Here is a 10,000-nt window from a genome sequence, read left to right as displayed (position 1 = left end):
GAGTTTTTTGAACGACGCGTCTCTCGCGCTGGAACCCAGAGAATACCGGGGCCTGCGGGGGGGGGGTGCTGAAGGACGACGCGGAGGAAGAGGCGGAGGACGAGGAAGGGGTGGGAGGGACTAGGCTCCTCCTTTATGCCTTCTGTCCAGCCTGACCTGCAAGCGACCACGTGTAACAGCAACCCCGAAGACCCTTTCGACCCTGGGCCCCGACGCGGGGGGACGGCGAAGTCGAGGGGGTCGGGAGAGGAGGCACGCCGGACAGCGTTACCCGTTAATGATCCTTTCGCAGGTTCACCTACGAAAACCTTGTTACGACTTTTACTTCCTCTAGATAGTCAAGTTTGATCGACTTCTCGGCGCTCCGCCAAGGCCCGCGAGGAGCCCCGGCGGGGCCGATCCGAGGACCTCACTAAACCATCCGATCGGTAGTAGCGACGGGCGGTGTGTACAAAGGGCAGGGACTTAATCAACGCGAGCTTATGACCCGCGCTTACTGGGAATTCCTCGTTCATGGGGAATAATTGCAATCCCCAGTCCCCATCACGAATGGGGTTCAGCGGATTACCCGCACCTCTCGGTGTAGGGTAGGCACACGCTGATCCAACCATTGTGGCGCGCGTGCAGCCCCGGACATCTAAGGGCATCACAGACCTGTTATTGCTCCATCTCGCGTGGCTGAACGCCACTTGTCCCTCTAAGAAGTTTGACGCCGACCGCGGAGGGCCGCGTAACTATTTAGCATGCCGGAGTCTCGTTCGTTATCGGAATTAACCAGACAAATCGCTCCACCAACTAAGAACGGCCATGCACCACCACCCACAGAATCGAGAAAGAGCTATCAATCTGTCAATCCTTTCCGTGTCCGGGCCGGGTGAGGTTTCCCGTGTTGAGTCAAATTAAGCCGCAGGCTCCACTCCTGGTGGTGCCCTTCCGTCAATTCCTTTAAGTTTCAGCTTTGCAACCATACTCCCCCCGGAACCCACAGACTCGTGGTTTCCCTCACGCTGCCCGGCGGGTCATGGGAATAACGCCGCCGGATCGCGGGTCGGCATAGTTTACGGTCGGAACTACGACGGTATCTGATCGTCTTCGAACCTCCGACTTTCGTTCTTGATTAATGAAAACATTCTTGGCAAATGCTTTCGCTTTCGTCCGTCTTGCGCCGGTCCAAGAATTTCACCTCTAGCGGCGCAATACGAATGCCCCCGGCCGTCCCTCTTAATCATGGCCCTGGTTCAGGAAACCCACAAAATAGAACCGGAGTCCTATTCCATTATTCCTAGCTCAGGTATTCAGGCGAGAAGCGGGCCCGCTTTGAACACTCTAATTTTTTCAAAGTAAACGCTCCGAGCCCCGTCCGGACACCCAGCCAAGGGCATCCGGGGGGCACCGGGAGACAGGGTCTGAGACAGGCGGTGGCACGCCTCGCGGCGGACCGCCAGCCCACTCCCGACATCCAACTACGAGCTTTTTAACTGCAGCAACTTTAATATACGCTATTGGAGCTGGAATTACCGCGGCTGCTGGCACCAGACTTGCCCTCCAATGGGTCCTCACCCATGGGTTTAGGATACGCTCATTCCGATTACAGGGCCTCGAAAGAGACCTGTATCGTTATTTTTCGTCACTACCTCCCCGTGTCGGGAATGGGTAATTTGCGCGCCTGCTGCCTTCCTTGGATGTGGTAGCCGTTTCTCAGGCTCCCTCTCCGGAATCGAACCCTGATTCCCCGTTACCCGTGGTCACCATGGTAGCCGACTATGGTACCATCGAAAGTTGATAGGGCAGACATTCGAATGAGACGTCGCCGCCGCGGAGGGCGCGCGATCGGCCCGAGGTTATCTAGAGTCACCAAAGCGGCCGGGGGGCCCGAGCCCCCCGGATGGGTTTTGGGTCTGATAAATGCACGCATCCCCCGAAGGGTCAGCGCTCGTTTGCATGTATTAGCTCTAGAATTACCACAGTTATCCGAGTAACGTGTGGAGCGATCAAAGGAACCATAACTGATTTAATGAGCCATTCGCAGTTTCACTGTACCGGCCGTGTGCACTTAGACCTGCATGGCTTAATCTTTGAGACAAGCATATGTTACTGGCAGGATCAACCAGGTAGTTTGCACCGTGGTCTGGGATGAACCACGAGTGACATCCGCCTCCCCTTCCGGGGGCTAGGAAGCAGCGGGTTGTAAGTGCGTGCGCCGTCAGGTCCAGACGCCATACAGGGCTACCCAGGACAGCTTCCGCGGCCAGTGTAAACGTGCTCGCGCACCGCCCTCTGGCCTTCGGACGCCGACCTCTCACCTTGATGCAAAGCTGTCCCATCCGGTCATGCCCGCACCGTACCCCGTCCACCTCCTCCGGAGGTGCGGACGGCCGACTCCAGGTGCTTTCGGCGTTCCCTCTCTTCACGCCGTTTTGATTTTCGTGGGCCGCTGGTGGGGGGACAAGGGAAAGACCTCGTCGAATTCCCTCCCCCCTAGCCTCGCTCAACCTACGTTTCGTGATGTAACCAAGAAGAGTGATTCGTGGGCCCAGGTAGGTTTGAAGAGGAGGCCAACAAAGCAGGGCACTCCCTTCCTCCCAAACCACAGACACCAGTATAGGACAACTGAGTAGACAGACTGGCCGTCTGAGTCTCCCCCAGAGAGTTCTGGGATGGGTTACAAATAACCCCCACCCCCCATCAGAGGCTTGACCCGCTAGAACCAGGGAGGATCTGTCAAAACCGCTCTCCACATCAGAAGTTCTGGATCAGCCGGGGCTGGTCGGCAGACGTCCACCTAAGGCCGTGGCCTAACCCCGTGTGGGGGGATAGCGCTCGCACCCGTACACGTGGACACCCGCTCGTCAAATGGCTGGCTCCTCACTTACCGTAGGGGGAATGGTTTGCCTACCCCTGGCGGGTCTGGTACTCCACTCTACCAAACAAGGAAGCAACACACCAATAGACCCCTGCAACACCGGGCAGCTTTGGGCAGTGTCACTACACTCCTCCTTGTTCTTCACGTTCCTTCCGTGGTGATTTTTTTTTTTTTTTCGTGGCCATTGCCGTGCATGGCTTCCCCATCGCTTTGCATGCTCTCCATTGCCTCGTGCTGCTTCACCATTGGTCTCACCTGGAGACCGAAGCCGCTCTCCCAGTAACCCGATGGTACCTGGCCAGAAAACCCCGTGCCCGATTTCATCTAGGACAAGGGCCAAACCACAGACCGTGCCCGTCCAGGGTCAACCCCTGGTCGGACAGGCCTGGTGGGTCGATACCATGGATGTGGCAGGCCGACGAGAATCCACTGGTACATTTACAAACACGCCCACCCTGGTGGCATGGCTGTACGACCCATCGTCGAAGCACGCTGCGGCGGACTGAGCCATTGGATCCAGTTGCCTGGGCGTACACTCAGCCCAACAGACGCACTCGGGTCGGGGAGAGCAAAGCAGACTGTGTGCCTGGATGTGCCCACTTCCATAGGGGAATCGGCATGATGGTTCACTTAACCCGAGGAGGGCTCCCCTCGCGGGATAAGCACCCCCCTCGGGGGATGGGGGGGGGGGGGGGCATCCAGAGCACACCACTTTCCGGTAGGGGACAGGCGTTTGATCATGTGTCCGAGGGAGAGCTCCCCTTGCCGGCCGAACACCCCTCGGACTCCCCTTGGGCTTCCAGAGAACGCCACTGGATGAATTTAGTGCTTGGACCCCATTGATTCTCTTTGCTCTCCCATATACCCGACGGGACCTATTTGCAAAACCCCGTGCCAACCAGACCTCCAGGAAGGGGGCTGGCGGCTAACCATGCCCAGCAGGGTGCACCCTGGTCGGACACTTTGGGAGGGTCGAGAGCCTGGAAGTGCCACCCGGGGGAGTAATTCTGATTTCCGTTTTAATGCACTCAGGGACAGCCCGAGGACCTCTGTAGTGCACCTGAGGCGGACTGAGCCGTCGGGTCCAGGGGTCTGGAGTTCGGAACCTCCAGGGTTCACCTGGCTGTTCTCTTAGCCCGGCAGGGTGCACCCTGGTCGGACACTTTGGGAGGGTCGAGAGCCTGGATGTGCCACCCCGACGAGTAATGAGTTTTCCCTTCGTATCTCTTCCGGACCAGGTCCGATTCGCACGAAACTCGCTGGGCATGGCCAGGAGCGCCCCCTGCTGCCCACGCCACCGTCCCCGCGCTTCTACTCCCGAGGGCCGAGGAGACAGCGAAGCGTGGGTCGGGTCGCCTGCTTCCAGGGTCTCCCTGGTACTCTCCAGTCTCCCGAGTCCATCGGGTCCGACCTCGTATTTTTAGCCCAGACGGGGAATGAGAAAGGGGCCCCCGACCGCCCGAGGGCGGGCGCTCGCTTCTCAGCCTAGGAACGTCCGATTCCCACGAAACTTTTACGCCAGACGTTCCTGGCAGCGAGCGCGTTCAAAGGTGACCCGCGCTGCTTCTCTCCTCCCAAGGGCCGAAGAGATATTCGTCTTCAAACCCGACCGGCCCTGTGTTTGCCGCCCCGGCGGTTTTAAAAAATCATAGCGTAAAAACGGTGGGTGCGCTTCGCCTGCCGCTTGGACAGCGTTAAACGGCAGCCCCGGCTCTTTCCAAAGGGCCCTCAACCGACTTTCTGCTCCCAAGGAGCCCAGAGATATGAAACCGAAAAATCAAAACCCCGTGCCAACCAGACCTCCAGGAAGGGGGCTGGCGGCTAACCATGCCCGGCAGGGTGCACCCTGGTCGGACGCTTTGGGAGGGTCGAGAGCCTGGATGTGCCACCCCGACGAGTAATGAGTTTTCCCTTCGTATCTCTTCCGGACCAGGTCCGATTCGCACGAAACTCGCTGGGCATGGCCAGGAGCGCCCCCTGCTGCCCACGCCACCGTCCCCGCGCTTCTACTCCCGAGGGCCGAGGAGACAGCGAAGCGTGGGTCGGGTCGCCTGCTTCCAGGGTCTCCCTGGTACTCTCCAGTCTCCCGAGTCCATCGGGTCCGACCTCGTATTTTTAGCCCAGACGGGGAATGAGAAAGGGGCCCCCGACCGCCCGAGGGCGGGCGCTCGCTTCTCAGCCTAGGAACGTCCGATTCCCACGAAACTTTTACGCCAGACGTTCCTGGCAGCGAGCGCGTTCAAAGGTGACCCGCGCTGCTTCTCTCCTCCCAAGGGCCGAAGAGATATTCGTCTTCAAACCCGACCGGCCCTGTGTTTGCCGCCCCGGCGGTTTTAAAAAATCATAGCGTAAAAACGGTGGGTGCGCTTCGCCTGCCGCTTGGACAGCGTTAAACGGCAGCCCCGGCTCTTTCCAAAGGGCCCTCAACCGACTTTCTGCTCCCAAGGAGCCCAGAGATATGAAACCGATAAATCAAAACCCCGTGCCAACCAGACCTCCAGGAAGGGGGCTGGCGGCTAACCATGCCCGGCAGGGTGCACCCTGGTCGGACGCTTTGGGAGGGTCGAGAGCCTGGATGTGCCACCCCGACGAGTAATGAGTTTTCCCTTCGTATCTCTTCCGGACCAGGTCCGATTCGCACGAAACTCGCTGGGCATGGCCAGGAGCGCCCCCTGCTGCCCAGGCCTGGCTCTGGGCCTGGGCACACTTCATTCACTTTGTACCTTTAAATCATACTACTACTACTACTACTACCACCAGAATTCCAGGGCCAAGAGGTCACACAGTCATACACAGCAAAGTAGCTCTGGGCCTGGGCACACTTCAAGAAGTTTGTCCCTTTATATAAGCCTAGAAATAGACTTCCAGGCCCAAGAGTTCAAACACATTCATGCCCAGCAAAGTAGCTCTGGGCCTGGGCACACTTCAATCACTTTGTGCCTTTAAATCATACTACTACTACCAGACTTCCAGGCCCAAGAGGTCAAACACAGTCATGCCCAGCAAAGTAGCTCTGGGCCTGGGCACACTTCATTCACTTTGTGCCTTTAAATCATACTACTACTACCACCAGAATTCCAGGGCCAAGAGGTCACACAGTCATACACAGCAAAGTAGCTCTGGGCCTGGGCACACTTCAAGAAGTTTGACCCTTTATATAAGCCTAGAAATAGACTTCCAGAGCCAAGAGGTCAAACACAGTCATGCACAGCAAAGTAGCTCTGGGCCTGGGCACACTTCAAGCACTTTGTGCCTTTAAATCATACTACTACTACTACTACTACTACTACTACTACTACTACCAGACTTCCAGGCCCAAGAGTTCAAACACATTCATGCCCAGCAAAGTAGCTCTGGGCCTGGGCACACTTCATTCACTTTGTGCCTTTAAATCATACTACTACTACCACCAGACTTCCAGGGCCAAGAGGTCAACCACAGTCATGCACAGCAAAGTAGCTCTGGGCCTGGGCACACTTCAAGATGTTTGACCCTTTATATAAGCCTAGAAATAGACTTCCAGGCCCAAGAGTTCAAACACATTCATGCCCAGCAAAGTAGCTCTGGGCCTGGGCACACTTCAATCACTTTGTGCCTTTAAATCATACTACTACTACCACCAGACTTCCAGGCCCAAGAGGTCAAACACAGTCATGCCCAGCAAAGTAGCTCTGGGCCTGGGCACACTTCAATCACTTTGTGCCTTTAAATCATACTACTACTACCACCAGACTTCCAGGCCCTGGAGGTCACACCTTCATGCCTAGCAAGGTTGCTTTACACCTGCGCACACTTCAGACCGTTTCACTCTTTTAATCCTTCAAAGTACCACATTTCCAGACCCAAGAGGTCACAGAATCATGCCCAGCAAAGTAGCTCTGGGCCTGGGCACACTTCAATCACTTTGTGCCTTTAAATCATACTACTACTACCAGACTTCCAGGCCCCAGAGGTCAAACACAGTCATGCCCAGCAAAGTAGCTCTGGGCCTGGGCACACTTCAAGAAGTTTGACCCTTTATATAAGCCTAGAAATAGACTTCCAGAGCCAAGAGGTCAAACACAGTCATGCACAGCAAAGTAGCTCTGGGCCTGGGCACACTTCATTCACTTTGTACCTTTAAATCATACTACTACTACCAGACTTCCAGGCCCAAGAGTTCAAACACATTCATGCCCAGCAAAGTAGCTCTGGGCCTGGGCACACTTCAATCACTTTGTGTCTTTAAATCATACTACTACTACCAGACTTCCAGGCCCCAGAGGTCAAACACAGTCATGCCCAGCAAAGTAGCTCTGGGCCTGGGCACACTTCAAGAAGTTTGACCCTTTATATAAGCCTAGAAATAGACTTTCAGGCCCAAGAGGTCAAACACAGTCATGCCCAGCAAAGTAGCTGTGGGCCTGGGCACACTTCATTCACTTTGTACCTTTAAATCATACTACTACTACTACTACTACTACTACTACTACTACTACTACTACTACCAGACTTCCAGGCCCAAGAGGTCAAACACAGTCATGCCCAGCAAAGTAGCTCTGGGCCTGGGCACACTTCAAGAAGTTTGACCCTTTATATAAGCCTAGAAATAGACTTCCAGGCCCAAGAGTTCAAACACATTCATGCCCAGCAAAGTAGCTCTGGGCCTGGGCACACTTCAATCACTTTGTGCCTTTAAATCATACTACTACTACCAGACTTCCAGGCCCCAGAGGTCAAACACAGTCATGCCCAGCAAAGTAGCTCTGGGCCTGGGCACACTTCAAGAAGTTTGACCCTTTATATAAGCCTAGAAATAGACTTCCAGAGCCAAGAGGTCAAACACAGTCATGCCCAGCAAAGTAGCTCTGGGCCTGGGCACACTTCAATCACTTTGTGCCTTTAAATCATACTACTACTACCACCAGACTTCCAGGCCCAAGAGGTCAAACACAGTCATGCCCAGCAAAGTAGCTCTGGGCCTGGGCACACTTCAATCACTTTGTGCCTTTAAATCATACTACTACTACCACCAGACTTCCAGGCCCTGGAGGTCACACCTTCATGCCTAGCAAGGTTGCTTTACACCTGCGCACACTTCAGACCGTTTCACTCTTTTAATCCTTCAAAGTACCACATTTCCAGACCCAAGAGGTCACAGAATCATGCCCAGCAAAGTAGCTCTGGGCCTGGGCACACTTCAATCACTTTGTGCCTTTAAATCATACTACTACTACCAGACTTCCAGGCCCCAGAGGTCAAACACAGTCATGCCCAGCAAAGTAGCTCTGGGCCTGGGCACACTTCAAGAAGTTTGACCCTTTATATAAGCCTAGAAATAGACTTCCAGAGCCAAGAGGTCAAACACAGTCATGCACAGCAAAGTAGCTCTGGGCCTGGGCACACTTCATTCACTTTGTACCTTTAAATCATACTACTACTACCAGACTTCCAGGCCCAAGAGTTCAAACACATTCATGCCCAGCAAAGTAGCTCTGGGCCTGGGCACACTTCAATCACTTTGTGTCTTTAAATCATACTACTACTACCAGACTTCCAGGCCCCAGAGGTCAAACACAGTCATGCCCAGCAAAGTAGCTCTGGGCCTGGGCACACTTCAAGAAGTTTGACCCTTTATATAAGCCTAGAAATAGACTTTCAGGCCCAAGAGGTCAAACACAGTCATGCCCAGCAAAGTAGCTGTGGGCCTGGGCACACTTCATTCACTTTGTACCTTTAAATCATACTACTACTACTACTACTACTACTACTACTACTACTACTACTACTACCAGACTTCCAGGCCCAAGAGGTCAAACACAGTCATGCCCAGCAAAGTAGCTCTGGGCCTGGGCACACTTCAAGAAGTTTGACCCTTTATATAAGCCTAGAAATAGACTTCCAGGCCCAAGAGTTCAAACACATTCATGCCCAGCAAAGTAGCTCTGGGCCTGGGCACACTTCAATCACTTTGTGCCTTTAAATCATACTACTACTACCAGACTTCCAGGCCCCAGAGGTCAAACACAGTCATGCCCAGCAAAGTAGCTCTGGGCCTGGGCACACTTCAAGAAGTTTGACCCTTTATATAAGCCTAGAAATAGACTTCCAGAGCCAAGAGGTCAAACACAGTCATGCCCAGCAAAGTAGCTCTGGGCCTGGGCACACTTCAATCACTTTGTGCCTTTAAATCATACTACTACTACCACCAGACTTCCAGGCCCAAGAGGTCAAACACAGTCATGCCCAGCAAAGTAGCTCTGGGCCTGGGCACACTTCAATCACTTTGTGCCTTTAAATCATACTACTACTACCACCAGACTTCCAGGCCCTGGAGGTCACACCTTCATGCCTAGCAAGGTTGCTTTACACCTGCGCACACTTCAGACCGTTTCACTCTTTTAATCCTTCAAAGTACCACATTTCCAGACCCAAGAGGTCACAGAATCATGCCCAGCAAAGTAGCTCTGGGCCTGGGCACACTTCAATCACTTTGTGCCTTTAAATCATACTACTACTACCAGACTTCCAGGCCCCAGAGGTCAAACACAGTCATGCCCAGCAAAGTAGCTCTGGGCCTGGGCACACTTCAAGAAGTTTGACCCTTTATATAAGCCTAGAAATAGACTTCCAGAGCCAAGAGGTCAAACACAGTCATGCCCAGCAAAGTAGCTCTGGGCCTGGGCACACTTCATTCACTTTGTACCTTTAAATCATACTACTACTACTACTACTACTACTACTACTACTACTACTACTACTACCAGACTTCCAGGCCCAAGAGTTCAAACACATTCATGCCCAGCAAAGTAGCTCTGGGCCTGGGCACACTTCAATCACTTTGTGCCTTTAAATCATACTACTACTACCACCAGACTTCCAGGCCCAAGAGGTCAAACACAGTCATGCCCAGCAAAGTAGCTCTGGGCCTGGGCACACTTCAATCACTTTGTGCCTTTAAATCATACTACTACTACCAGACTTCCAGGCCCAAGAGTTCAAACACATTCATGCCCAGCAAAGTAGCTCTGGGCCTGGGCACACTTCAATCACTTTGTGCCTTTAAATCATACTACTACTACTACCACCAGACTTCCAGACCCAAGAGGTCAAACACAGTCATGCCCAGCAAAGTAGCTCTGGGCCTGGGCACACTTC

The 10,000-nt window shown here is 53.9% G+C and overlaps 1 non-coding gene across 1 annotated transcript; it reads right to left on the bottom strand.

Moving 5' to 3' along the window:
• Positions 1–275: 275 nt before the first annotated feature.
• LOC145656717 (18S ribosomal RNA) lies at positions 276–2,114 on the bottom strand. Its single transcript, XR_014122313.1, has one exon. It is a non-coding gene; the product is annotated as an 18S ribosomal RNA (ribosomal RNA).
• Positions 2,115–10,000: the final 7,886 nt, after the last annotated feature.

The sequence above is a fragment of the Electrophorus electricus genome, unplaced genomic scaffold (assembly GCF_041902795.1).
Source record: "Electrophorus electricus isolate QZ-2024a unplaced genomic scaffold, ASM4190279v1 Scaffold88, whole genome shotgun sequence".
In the NCBI taxonomy this organism is placed as follows: domain Eukaryota; kingdom Metazoa; phylum Chordata; class Actinopteri; order Gymnotiformes; family Gymnotidae; genus Electrophorus; species Electrophorus electricus.
This window is presented reverse-complemented; position numbering and strand designations above follow the sequence as displayed.